Raw genomic sequence first — 13,633 nt, 5'->3', positions numbered from 1 at the left:
TAGTGCCTCCACAGGCACCATTTTGGTGTGGCAACTGTCGCCGAAATTGCATTTGATGTGAACGCACGTTTACAATTAAATTATCACGCCCTGTTAGCTTATTATATCTTATTTCTGTGTTTTACTGTCATGGAGCTCAGAGACAGGAGGATCCAGAATTCGACCAGACAACCGAGGTTAGTGAAAATGCAGGATTTATTGAGATCTTGGCAAAACAGTGGTCAAAATCATAATCCAAAAATTAAAAGGTGGCAGAAAAGGTGGAACTTAAACTCACCGGAGGCTAGACATGGAAAGACACTGTAGCCAATGACGAGACGAGAAGTGGCAGAGGAGACAGACTTAAAAAGGCAGGAGAAGAAAGGAGAGAGAGTGAGCCAATTAACCAGAAACAGGTGGAGGTAATCAGAGGGAGGGAAGTGGCAGCAGGAGGAAACAAGCTGACAGAAAACACGTGGAAATGAACAGACACTAAACCAACCCTAGAACATAAATAACCATGAAGAACAAACCTAAGACAGAAGATAAAACTAAGACTGAACAGAGCACAGAAAGGAGATCAGAACTAATACAAAGACCGGATAAACTAAAACAGTACACAAGCTAAACATGAATCCAAAACTAGACAGAACAGAAACAAAACCTGAGGTGGAAGAGAGGAATAACTGATCAAATAATAAACATAAACCAAAACAAAACCCAGATTATGACATTTACACTTAGCTTTTGCGCTATTTCTTAGTTTACAAATATACAATGGATTTTGTGTATATTTAAGTCTATGTAACCGGAAGTACAATATTGTGCACGTGTGTAATGAGTGAACAGGAAGAGGCAATGAAGAACACAGAAATACAGTATATATGACATTATAATGATGTTCTCATGAATAAACACAATCACAAGTAAATGTGTATTCTTATCTGTGAAAGGTAATCCCAGTAGATCTGCTCTGTACTGTGAATCGTTTGGTACAATTCCATACAGCATATGAATAAGGCATCAGTCCACTAAATGCTACTTCCAGTATGGCGGCGACGTCAACGTGTGATGGAGCCATGTGAGTCAGTAACACCCAGCGAAGGAGCAAAAAAAGAGTAAGTAACCCTAACCCTGTAGATCGGGTTGGTCTTCGATCATGAAGAGCCGTCACTTTGCTGCAATAGTTCCGCGGTACTACCGGTCAGCTAATGACACACCAATGTTTATGTGTAGTAGTCGTCCTGGTGGAAAGGCTCAAACAGCACTAAGACAAGACTATCAGGACAAGCTCTTGGTGTGCATTGTTTTATTTATAGATGAATATATAGTTTTTGTGTGGGTTCTCTCCGGGTACTCTGGCTTCCTCCCACAGTTCAAAAACATGACTGTTAGGTTAATTGGCTTCTCTAAATTGTCCTTAGGTGTGAGTGTGTGTGTGTGTTTGTTTGTCCTGTCTGTCTCTGCGTTTTCCTGCTACAGACTGGCTACCTGTCCAGGTGTACCCCGCCTCTCACCCAGTGAACGCTGGAGATAGGAACCAGCACCCCCCGCGACCCCATGAGGAATTAAGCGGATCAGAAAATGGATGGATGGATGGATGGATGGATGGATGGATGGATGGATGGATGGATGAATGGATATATAGTTTTTATCTGTTTTCGTTTTAGGGTCAAAATACGTAAACAGGTCCCTTTAAAGATAATGAATTATGGACTGTAAAAGCTTGGAGGCCACAGTAACCAAAGGTCCCTAAAGCTATCATGTTTTAACTTGGTTTATGGTCCATTGATTTACCATTTAGGGACGATGTGACTGTGGTCCAAGATCACATGGAGTCCATAGGTCTTAGCTTGGTTAAACTTGGTTAAGAGTCATCCTGGTTATCTGTTCTGGACCACATGGTTTGAAACAAAGTAAGACAAGGTCTGTATAAACCATCCTGGGTAAACCTGGATTAGTCAATCCGTCACAAACATGGACTTTTTTTAACATTTTGAATTTCTAAGTCAGCATATGGAAAATATACAATGTAACCAAAACAGCAACACATTGTATAAAACCATGTCGACTGATGTGTTTTTTAATCACTGCACATGCTGCATTCAGGTACACTAGCTGTCTAAATAAGAAAAACAACGCCAAAATGATACAAACTAACTTTTTTCTCAATTGTTGGTAAAGTGTTATTTCAAAATTAGATTAACAACGACTATTGAATGTAGTAAAATTGTTGTGTAATCTCTACTGGCATTGGCTTTTCCTGCTTATACCACTCATTGAACAAAATTTAACCACATTTTTCAGTCACCTTTTTTCTTCTTTTTGAACAGCTAATTTCTGTTCAACTAGCGCCCCATCTTATTGCCTGACTTATAATTCTAAGACTTGTGGAGTCCAGATTGCTTTGCTGCTTCAGCATCAGTACAACTTGCACCTGGACAGATCATCTTCCAAATTTTAATGTTACCTGTTTTCAGCTTTTATTTTCTTATCATTACTGTTTTTGTGCTTGACACTACAAACTCGAGCACTTCAGGTGTCCTGCTCTTTCCTGCCTTTTGTCATTTAATAAGAATGCTTAATAACATACATGAGAATATTTTATTCCATTAAATTATACCAATGAAGATGCGTTTCCATTTTTTATATCATATTCTTTTTGGTATATTAGAACATATCCTACAATACATATGTAGTGTTTCTCCTCTAAGTACAAGCTTTCATCAGTTTATCCCTTTGGCACTAAAAGACAGGCGCTCATCTCAAACTACTCCTAGTAGTCTCCTCACGTGTGGAACGAAGGTGTGCTGTCTCCAGCTCCCACTTTATTCCAATGTATTTATTTACCCACTTATACGGGGAATAAATCAAGGTCAGCACACAATGCCGCGCACGGCTATTAAGATTCATTGTAATGCAAATTCTCTCATGGCGAGAGCACTACACTGACAGCTAGTGACATGCTGGGCAACATGCAAACAAGAGCACATTCACACACATGCTCAGACACACACTACTTCAAGAGCACATGTTCTTTAACCCGTTTAGCTAAAAGTAGTGAAGATTGTTCTCCTCTCTCCCACACTGCACTTTCCTGGTAGAGTTCATCATTCAAGAATTTACCTTTAGGCCAATACTAGATCAGACGGTGCACCTTTGATGGATGTGTGGGGTTACAGTAAGAGAACAAAAAGAAACCCCACTATATTATAATTTCTGTTTTCTTAATTTGACTTTAAAGTGTAATAAATATGGTATTAAGAAAAGCAAATTTTTATTTTGTGACATTAGGCTGTCATACTGGTAGGTGAACCTCCATCTCATGTGTTAAATCTTTTACAGCCTCTCGTAGTTTTTTTTCCCCCAGTACCGTGCTCCATTTCGCTCCATTCTTCTTCCCATACACTCCGACTAGCTTCCCAGCTCCTGCTGAGGAAAATCAGCATCTTTCATGGTGGATGTGTTCAGGGTGATGTGCACTGTCCTTGCAGACCAAAAGGTTCAGTTTTGGTTTCAGCTGACTTCCACATACTTATGTCCCCTTTTGGCAAACTGCAAAATGACTTTCTTTTAACAAAGGCATTCTCCTTATCATAATTTTATTACATAAAGGCCAGATTTGTGGAGTGAAGGACTATCATTCCTGCTTTAATATTCCCCACAACTCTATCCCTGACCTGCTGTGTTCCTTGTTGTCCATAATGCTTTTTATTAAATTAAATTAAACAAGGGCAATTCTATTTTGTGATATCAGAGTAATGTCTGGGTTGTTAGGGCTTGGTGCCAAATATAAGAGTAAGATTTTGTTTTTTGGAAAAAAAAAACAATACAATCTATACTTTTCCTTCTATTTCTTGTGCTTAAAGAGTTATGGACGCAAGCTAAATCCCCCCCCCCCCAAAAAAAATGTTAGTACTTTTTCTTTGCTAAAAAAACAACCAAACAGATGCATGAAACAGTGGATGCTTCAACGTTCATGTTCTTAAGCACAGGTCGGTTGTTTGAAACATGATCATGCAATGTATTTCAGAGTGAAGCTGTAAAGCAACACACAGAGGGCATGAGAAAAGTAGACGCATCATGGAACAAATAGGGACCCTTGCTCCTTCACTCCACTAGTGGAAAAGTAGCAGCTTAACGGAAGAAAACCCACACTGACATAGCAAAATGCCAGAACCTTGACAGAACTGAAACGTGATCCTGCTTCTTCTTTGTTCCACTAATTTTCTGCTTTGCTGCTGTACCACTGTCAGCAGAACCTGAGCATCATCTTCCTCCATGCTTAACAGTTGGTACAGCATTCAGGCTGTGATTCGGGTTTGAAAGCCTTTCCTTGAGTATTCTTTGTCTTATTTGAGACAAAGATTAATCTAACCAACCTTAAGCCACTTAAAAATGTATGAACTGTGATTCAAAACAAGGTTTATACCCAGAAACCAACCCAATTAAATAAATTCTCCTCTTTCTGATAGTACAGAAGAGTAGTAAAATATTCAGTCGGAATTATACCAAAATCTTCCCCATGGCTTCGAATATGTTTGATTTCTCTGCAACTGGATGAAAGACGTTTAAACAAATTCAGTTGAAGACGTGTTTATATATTCTACCATGAACTGCATATATGATTTTGAACATGTTTGGATTATTGGTGCCATTTCTCAGCATTTGATTCCCATCATTTCCCTCAACATCCTAAGTTTTCCTCTTGTAATATGAAATAAAAAGCACATCAGAAGTGAAGTGAAAGGTTCAAGTAGGCGGTCTTCACATTTCTTCTTTGAATGTTTACCTGGGCAGCATGAAGCACGAGTTCTGTGTTTCTGTTTCTGTTCCCTTTTCACCTTTGTGTGCTTTAGTGTGTGTGTGTGTGTGTGTGTGTGTGTGTGTGTGTGTGTGTGTGTGTGTGTGTGTGTGTGTGTGTGTGCTTTAGTGTGTGTGTGTGTGTGTGTGTGTGTGTGAGGAGCTCCCGGTGAAGCTGTCAGAGACTTCAGAGTGCTCGCTGTCTCTCTCATTGATGAACAAGCTGCTCCCAGGTCTGACGTGACCGGCTTTTCAACTCTGGGTCTTCAACAAAACCTTCGAGATATGGAGGGATTAACAGGATAAAAATGAGGATGAGACAAACTGTCTGGGATGGAATTTACTTGAAGGGATAGTTTCTTGCTTTGGTGGACTTTGAGTGTTAAAGGGGTGATCACTGTTGTCTTCAGTCTAGTTTAAACACAGAGCTGAGGATGCAGTACAACTGTACTGGCATTTAAGTCATTTGTCAGACGTTTTATTTTTTTTATTCTGTGAGACCTTGGGTAAGAATGAATAAAATGATGCTGTGTTGCTTAAAGTGACATTCTAGCTAGCTGCACATTTGCCTCCATCTCTCCACACCATTAAGTTCACCATTTTAATGACATTTAGCATCTTTACAAGGTAAAATTCCACTTTGTCATATGAAAGTCCATTTTCAGAACCTATCCTGTGATAGTGGGTCAATCCAAATGCCTTATCTGGAACTGAAGCAAGTGCACCCACCTATCTGGATGTGAGATAACTGTGACAATGTTCTAGATGAATATTTAAAATAATAGTACTACCATGTAAACTTATGTGTCACCTTTCAGTACCAGAATGAAAATAAATACCCATAGAAGGTTGGTGATATAAAAAATCATATCTACTGGGTATTCATTGGTGTTTTGAAGAGTAATCTGGATAAAATTGCAAAAAGTATTTTTTACACATTTAAAAATGTTGATACAAAATGAAATTATTTGGAACAAGTGTTTATTGAAAGTAAAGAACAGCGCTTGTGTAAATGTTAACGGTTAAACCTCCCTCTGTGTGATGCTGATGAAGATTTTCAGAAATAGGACATAGCTCTGGCTTGGTGTCTACAGGGACTGCTTAGGAGGAAAAAGCAACAAAATAGAATGTCAGATTAAGAGGTCATCTGCTGACAAAAAGAAGAGCTCATTTGTTTAATGATTACAAAAAACAGTAAACAAGACAACTAAAAACATGAAAGCTTCTGACTTGTTAGGGGTAAACATACACAGAGCTCCTTCAGACTGGATGTGTAGCTAAGGTTGTGTACTGTCTTGTTTTTATTTGAGTGCAGAGATTAAAACAACCTGAGTTTTAAGATGTGAGCAGCCATGAGGCTGGACAGATAGAGAAAATTTTCTTTCTGAGAGTGTTTCAGGTACATCTTCATGTTTTATGTTCTTTAAAAGCTCTGTGAATTACGGCATAGTGTCCTTTAGATCCCTGAAGGTTTTATGTGCCATATGCCACCAAACTCTTAACAACAGATCATTTTATGTTGGAAGTTGTGAGGAGAGGCATCATAATCAAACTAGTTTGTCCAACGCATCCCACAGATGCTTTATTGGATTGAGAAGTGGGAAATATGCAGGCTGAAGAAACATCTCACACTGGTTTCTGGACCTCTTTTGCTTTGTGTTATATTCTGCTGAAGAAGACCAAAGCCATGAGAAAATACTGTATTTAGCCTCCATTAAGTCATTTATGGTAGCCCATCTGTTGGATGGGATTAAATGGGTTAGCCTGTGCTCCCCATATGCAGCAGCGAGCCTTCACCAACGACTCCATCATCAATGTTGGATCATTAGGACTTTAGACTTTAGACTTTTTTTATCAGATCCTGACCTCTGGAAACTCAGAAAACTCCACAAAACCTTCAGTTCTGGATATTCAATTCAATTCAAATATACTTTATTGGTCCCAAAAGCTGCGACAGACTGGTGACCTGTCCAGGGTGAACCCCGCCTCTCGCCCGGTGAATGCTGGAGATAGGAACCAGCACCCCCACGTACCCATGAGATAGATAGATAGATAGATAGATAGATAGATAGATAGATAGATAGATAGATAGATAGATAGATAGATAGATAGATAGATAGATAGATAGATAGATAGATAGATAGATAGATAGATAGTGATGGCTGTTGGCAGGAAAGATCTCTTGTAGGGGTCTGCATTGCAGCGAATTTGAAGAAGTGTCTGATTGAAGACACTCTGTTTTCCCAACACAGTCTCATGAAGACGATGGTCAAGGTTTTCCATAATTTTCTTGGTTTTATAAAGAATCCTTCTTTGCATTATCATCTCCAGAGGATCTACAGTTGATCCCAGGACAGAACCAGCCTTCTTTATCAGGTTGTTGAGCCTTTTTAGGTCCCTGGCTCTGATGCTGCTGCCCCAACAGATGACGGCAGAGGAGATGACTCTCAGCAACAGACTTAGAGAAAATATGCAGCATCTTGTTGCAAACCTTCAAGGATCTTAGCTTCCTCAAGAAGTACAGTCTGCTCAGTCCCTTCTTATAGACAGCTTCATTATTGCGTCTCCAGTCCAGTGTGTTGTCCAGATGAACATCGAGGTATTTATATTCCTCAACCACCTCCACTTCTTCTCCCATGATGGAGATAGGGTTTGAGCTAACCCTGTTTCTCCTGGAAGCTACAATCATGATGATTGTTTCCACACCATAACACAAAGCAGTCCACTAGCTCCCTGTCCTCAGCTTCTTGTCCATCTCTGATACACCCATCCACTGCAGAATTGTAATATTTCTGTAGATGGCAGAAGCTGGACTTGTGCTGGAAGTCTGAAGAGTGCAGAGTGAAAAGGAACGGTTAAAGTGCAGTCCCCTGTGGTGCTCCTGTGTTGCTGACCACCTGGTTAGACACTAATACCTCGTTTCCACCACCCTTTTTAACCGAGCTGAGACCAGTCTGAGCTCAGTAACTGAGATAACTATCGAGTATAAATGGAATGCAAACTGAACTGAACCGAGCCAGACACAACCGGACCGCGCTAAATGCAGCCCAGTTCCAGAGGTGGGTTCGGCTCGCTTTTTCCTTATCACGGTTCTCTAATAACAAAGAGCACATGAGCAGACAGCATCATCGCCGTGCGGTCAGCTGACATTTCAGACATTCATAATAATACTAGCTTCCTTACCGTGCCACACGATTTCCAATTTCAATTCAATTCAATTTTATTTCTATAGCGCCAAATCACGAAACATGTCATCTCAAGGCACTTTACAAAATCAAGTTCAATCATATTATACAGATTGGGTCAGATTATACAGATTGGTCAAAAATGTCCTATATAAGGAAACCAGTTGATTGCTTCAAAGTCCCGACAAGCAGCATTCACTCCTGGAGAACCGTAGAGCCACAGGGAGAGTCGTCTGCATTGTACATGGCTTTGCTGCAATCCCTCATACTGAGCAAGCATGAAGCGACAGTGGGAAGAAAAACCACCCATTAACGGGAAGGAAAACCTCCGGCAGAACCGGGCTCAGTATGAACGATCATCTGCCTCGACCGACTGGGGTTACAGAAGACAGAACAGAGACACAACAAGACAGACAAACAAGCACAGAAGCACACATTGATCTAGTAATCTGTTCTACATTAGATGGTAGTAGCGGGTGAGCCGTCTTCTCTGGATGATGTCACAGTTAACAGAACGCCAGACCAGGTGTACCTACTATGAAGAGAAAAGAGAGAGAGCTTGAATCAGCTGAAGGCCTTGAACTGCATTTTGTGGACTTCCTGATAGTAAAGAATTACAATAGTCCAGCCTTGAAGTAACAAATGCATGGACTAGTTTTTCAGCATCACTCCTGGACAGAATGTTTCTAATTTTGGCGATATTCCGGAGGTGAAAAAAGGAAACTCTGGAAACCTGTTTAATATGGGATTTAAATGACATGTCTTGGTCGAAAACAACACCAAGATTTTTAACTTTATTACCAGAGGCCAAGTTAATGCCATCCAGATTAAGGGATTGATTAAGAACTTTATTTTTTGAAGACTCTGGCCCAAAGATTACAACTTCGGTCTTGTCAGAATTTAAGTGCAGGAAATTTAAAGTCATCCAGCTTTTGATGTCATCAAGACATGACTGCAGTCAAAGTAACTGATTGGATTCATCAGGATTTATGGATAAATATAGCTGAGTGTCATCAGCATAACAGTGGAAATTAATCCCATGCTGTCTGATAATTTTGCCAATGGGAAGCATATATATAGTAAATAGAATTGGTCCAAGGACTGAACCCTATGGTACTCCACAGGTGACCCTAGAGTTTGAGGAAGATTTATTATTAACATGAACAAACTGGAATCTGTCCGACAGATAATGATGATTCCAGTGATGATTCTTAGCAGTGTGATGAACCTCAGCATCTGTCGTTGTTTACTGCTTCTCTAAATCCTGATTAGACGTTCGTTTGTCTCATCCACTTCCCAGAAGCCGACTCTGTCAAGTAAATTCACCAAAAGTTGCCGTCTTCGCCTGACTCGCCGCAAACAACGAAATATAACCAAACTTAACTTCCTGAATGTTACGTGCGCCGGCATTTTTATTTGCTGTGTCCTGCCTTCAATCCCAGAGAGCAGCAGTACCGCAGGTCGTCACCAGGAGGCGAGGAAACCAAGGAACCGAGATAGCGTGGTGTGTAAACAGTCGTCAGAACCAAGCTCGGCTTGGTTAACTGATCCAAGCTCGGACTGAACTCGGCATGGATCGGTTTAACAAGGAGAGTAGAAATGGGGCTATAGTCCTTTAGTTTCACAAACTGTGCTCTATTTGTCAAGTAGTCATGGATCCAGGTAATTTTTGAGGCATCCGCCCAAGTCTTCTGGAGTTTCTGACAAGGCAAGGGAAGTTTATTTATAAAGCACCTTTCAGTAATAAGACAATTCAAAGTGCTGTGCATGAACAAAACAAAAAAAGAACTAATAGAGGAAACAAAGTATTACAGAGACAGGAAAAACATTCCCGAGGCAAGCACATTGCATTGGAACAGCAGCAGCAGGTCAAACACAGTATAAGACAAGTTGGACAACAAACTTCAACATTAACAGTTAAAGGCAATTCCAAACAAATAGGTTTTAACCTTGATTTAAAGGAACTCAGGGTTTCTGCCTTTTTACAGTCCTCTGGCAGGTTGTTCCACATAAGTGACACATACAAACTAAATGCGGCTTGGTCCTGGTTCTGGGTATGCAGGGTGATTTATAGACTAACAGAAGTATTTTAAAGTCTATTCTCTGAGATACAGGGAGCCATGGAAGGACTTTAGAACTGGGGTTATGTGCTCTACTTTCTTAGTCTTAGTGAGGACGCGGGCAGCAGCGTTCTGGATCAGCTGCAGCTGTCTGATCCACTTTTTAGGTAGACCTGTGAAAACACCGTTGCAGTAATCAATTCTACTAAATATAAACGCATGGATTAGTTTTTCCAGATCCTGCTGAGTCATTAGTCCTTTAATCCTAGAAATGTTCTTCAGGTGATAGAAAGCCGACCTTGTAACTGTCTTTAGATGCTTTTGAAGGTCCAGGTCTGAGTCAGGTGGTCACCAGCTGAAGCAACTAAAGCTGTGCAGTAACTTTTTATTGCTTGTCTATTCATCCAAATATTATTACTTCTGTTTTGTTTTTATTTAATTGAAGAAAATTTTGGCACATCCAGGCATTGATTTCTTCTAGGCATTTACTCAGTTCTTGAACTGGTTCATAGTCAACTGGTGACATGGTGATGTAGAGCTGTGTGTCGTCTGCATAGTTATGGTAGCTGATGTTGTTATTTTTTATGATCTGAGCTAGAGGGAGCATGTAGATATTGAAGAGGAGGGGACCCAGGATGGACCCTTGGGGAACCCCACATGTGATTTTTGTCATCTCTGATGTAAAGTTACCTACTGATACAAAAAAGTCCCTGTCCTTTAAGTAGGATTTAAACCAGTTGAGAGCTGTACCAGAGAGGCCGACCCAGTTCTCCAGGCGCTCTAACAGAATGGAGTGATCAACAGTATCAAATGCTGCACTGAGGTCCAATAGTACCAGCACGGTGGTTCTTCCACAGTCTGTATTTATATGGATGTCATTAAACACCTTGATAAGGGCGGTCTCTGTACTGTGGTGAGAAGCCAGACTGGAAAACGTCAAAGCGGCTGGTCGTTGTTAAGAAGGTGTTTAATTGTTGAAATACAGCTTTTTCAATAATCTTACTGATAAAGGGGAGGTTTGAGATGGGCCTGTAGTTCTGGAGTAGAAGTTTGTCTAAATTATTCTTTTTCAGCTGTGGTTTGATAATTGCTGTTTCTAGAGACTTAGGGACAGGTTTTGTACTGAACTTCACACGGATGTACAGACTACTCCTCTAATCTTTTGAATTTTCTCTGTAAAGAAGTTAGCAAATTCATTGCAGGCCTTGGTGGTATGGAGTTCAGAAGCCACGGACACAGGAGGATTTGTTAACCTGTCGACCGTGGTAAATAAGGCATGAGTATTATTAATGTTTTTGCTGATGATCTTAGAGATTCCCTCGCATTTTTCTGTTTGAAGTTATTTATGTAAAGTCTATCTTTTATAGATGACTTTATAGAGGCTCTTTAACTGGAGAATCAAATATTTAAAACGGTCAAATTTTCCCAGAATCACTTTTTTACACTTTAGTGAATAACTAAACAAGGTTGCAACTCCTTCCCTTCCTTTGCTGTCTGCTCTCACAAAACAAATAGTAGTTTGTGTCATGATTTGGGTTTTTGTCTTGGTTCAGGTTATCCGTTTTATTTAAGTTTCTGCTTTTGGGTTCTTTCTTGTTTTGGCTTTGTTTTAGACGTGTTGTTCTGTTTAGATTAACTGTTATTTACCTGTCACTTTATCAGCTCGGTTTGTTCTCCCCTCAGCTATCAGTCAGCTCCCTTGCCCTGATTAGTTCCACCTGCTCACTTGTAATTAGTCTTCACTCCTCTTCACCTGCTCACTCCCCTTTATAGTCCTGCCACAAACCTCTGCAATCTGCCAGATCATTAACGAGCCCACGGTGACTTTTGTTCCAGCGTTCCTTTTCTGATTGACCTGTTGATGCAAACCTGAGAGCATTTTTGATTCTGAGCCAGCCTGATCCCTGAACCTGTTTTTCCTGCCCTGTACGATTGCTTGCCTGTTTCTCTGACCTGGACCTGCCTTGGGATATTCTAAGTTTGCCTTATCCTTGTCTGTACTTCTGCCTATTTTGGACTGCCCTTTTGATCATTGAGTCTGCCTGTCCCTGTTTTATTATTAAATCCCGTTTTTTGCCTATACCTCTCTTGTTTGGTTGAATACTGGGTTTGCCTAATTCACGTTCATGACAGTTTGGAGGCACTGACTCTTTCAGAATTGGTGCCTCATTAAGTTAATGTGACCACATTTCTCTCAAAAACATAACATCAAGATAATAGTCAGTAATGAAGTCATTGATTAAAAGTTATTTTCATAGCAGGGATCTAATGTTTAATAAAGCCAAATGGCTCAATGGCTATTGCCAAATAGGTTTGCACTTACAAGGAATTTGACTTGGTGTTGATGTTGCAGACAAAATAAAATAAGATAGAGTAGATTTATATACAGAAGCTATATACACAGTAAACTGTGCGTTAATGTAACGCAGAAGGTCTGGAGATGCTACCTTGGTGAAGCTTGTAGGTCCTGAACGGAGGAGAGAGACAGTGTCCAGAGTCACAGCGGGTCTGGTCCTTGTTCATAAGGCTGGTAGCAGATGGGAAAAAAACTGTTCTGGTGGCGTGAGGTTCTGGTCCTGATGGAGCGCAGCCTCCTGCCAGAGGGAAGTGACTGAAATAGTCTGTGACTGGGGTGAAGGGATCAGCCACAATCTTCCTGCACGCCTCAGAGTCCTGGAGGCATACAGGTCCTGGAGAGATGGAAGATTGCAGCCAATCAGCTTCTCTGCAGACCTGATGACACGCTGCAGTCTGCTCTGGTCCTTAGCGGTGGCACCAGCGTACCAGATGTGTGATGGAGGAGGTGAGGATTGGACTCCATGATGGAGGAGTAGAACTGCACCATCATTGTCCTTGGCAGGTTGAAGTTCTTCAGCTGCCTTCTTCAGGAAGTCCATCCTCTGCTGGGCTTTCTTGGTGAGGGAGATGATGTTCAGCAATCTTTATCCTGGATGTGGCAGGCTGCACAGGTCTTATTCATCTGTTTAAAGACACAGCTGATGGTGCATGGTTCACAGAGAAAAATGGGTTGGATTTGAACCTGGTCTATTTAGAGAGATGGCGACATCAAGATCATCAACTATGTTCACGATGAATGTAATCCTCCTTCACTACTTCAGATCTTCCTCCGAAAACATCACTCAAGGCTTCAGTGTGTATTTTTCACAGTCAGGTGTGCTTTCAAGATCTCTAGAAGGTCCTTTGAAATAATAGACACCAGGTTAAAGGCATAAATCATCACTCCTGTGTTCCTCTTGTTACAGAGCTGTTTAATCCTCTTTATAGCTGCATTACATAATATCAAGGTTTGTGGACCTGTGGCTCACTTTTTCTCTGGAGGCTTAGGAGGTGACTGTTTAGAATGACGGTTCTTGTCATACCTTTGATTATTGTCAGGAGAAAGATTGTTTTGGTTCAAGGTTGAAGTGGAGCAACTCTGTTTCAGAGTGGAATTCCAACATTTACAGCTGGTTCACACCTGATAACAGCATATTGTTGGTGTTTCTTTTTTACTAGGACAACATTCTTCCTTGATCCTTTGGTCTTGTGTTTTATCCCATTCCCATCAGTAATCTGTTTGTTGGTGTTGCTGGGCTGGTTGTCACT

The 13,633-nt window shown here is 40.7% G+C and overlaps 1 protein-coding gene and 1 long non-coding RNA gene across 5 annotated transcripts in view; both read left to right on the top strand.

Moving 5' to 3' along the window:
- Positions 1–13,633, top strand: part of epha8 (eph receptor A8) — a 348,864-nt gene that overhangs the window by 248,281 nt on the left and 86,950 nt on the right. The gene's annotated exons all lie outside the window — the stretch shown is intronic.
- The window catches only part of LOC118567131, a 25,578-nt gene continuing 19,031 nt past the window's right edge, over positions 7,087–13,633 (top strand). Inside the window, exons 1-2 of the long non-coding RNA XR_004933503.1 lie at positions 7,087–7,565; positions 8,080–8,084. This is a non-coding gene — a long non-coding RNA (uncharacterized LOC118567131). The remainder of the gene's footprint in view (positions 7,566–8,079; positions 8,085–13,633) is intronic.

The sequence above is a fragment of the Fundulus heteroclitus genome, chromosome 20, assembly GCF_011125445.2.
Source record: "Fundulus heteroclitus isolate FHET01 chromosome 20, MU-UCD_Fhet_4.1, whole genome shotgun sequence".
Taxonomy (NCBI): domain Eukaryota; kingdom Metazoa; phylum Chordata; class Actinopteri; order Cyprinodontiformes; family Fundulidae; genus Fundulus; species Fundulus heteroclitus.
The sequence above is the reverse complement of the archived record's forward strand: the minus strand, read 5'-3'. Positions and strand labels throughout refer to the sequence as shown.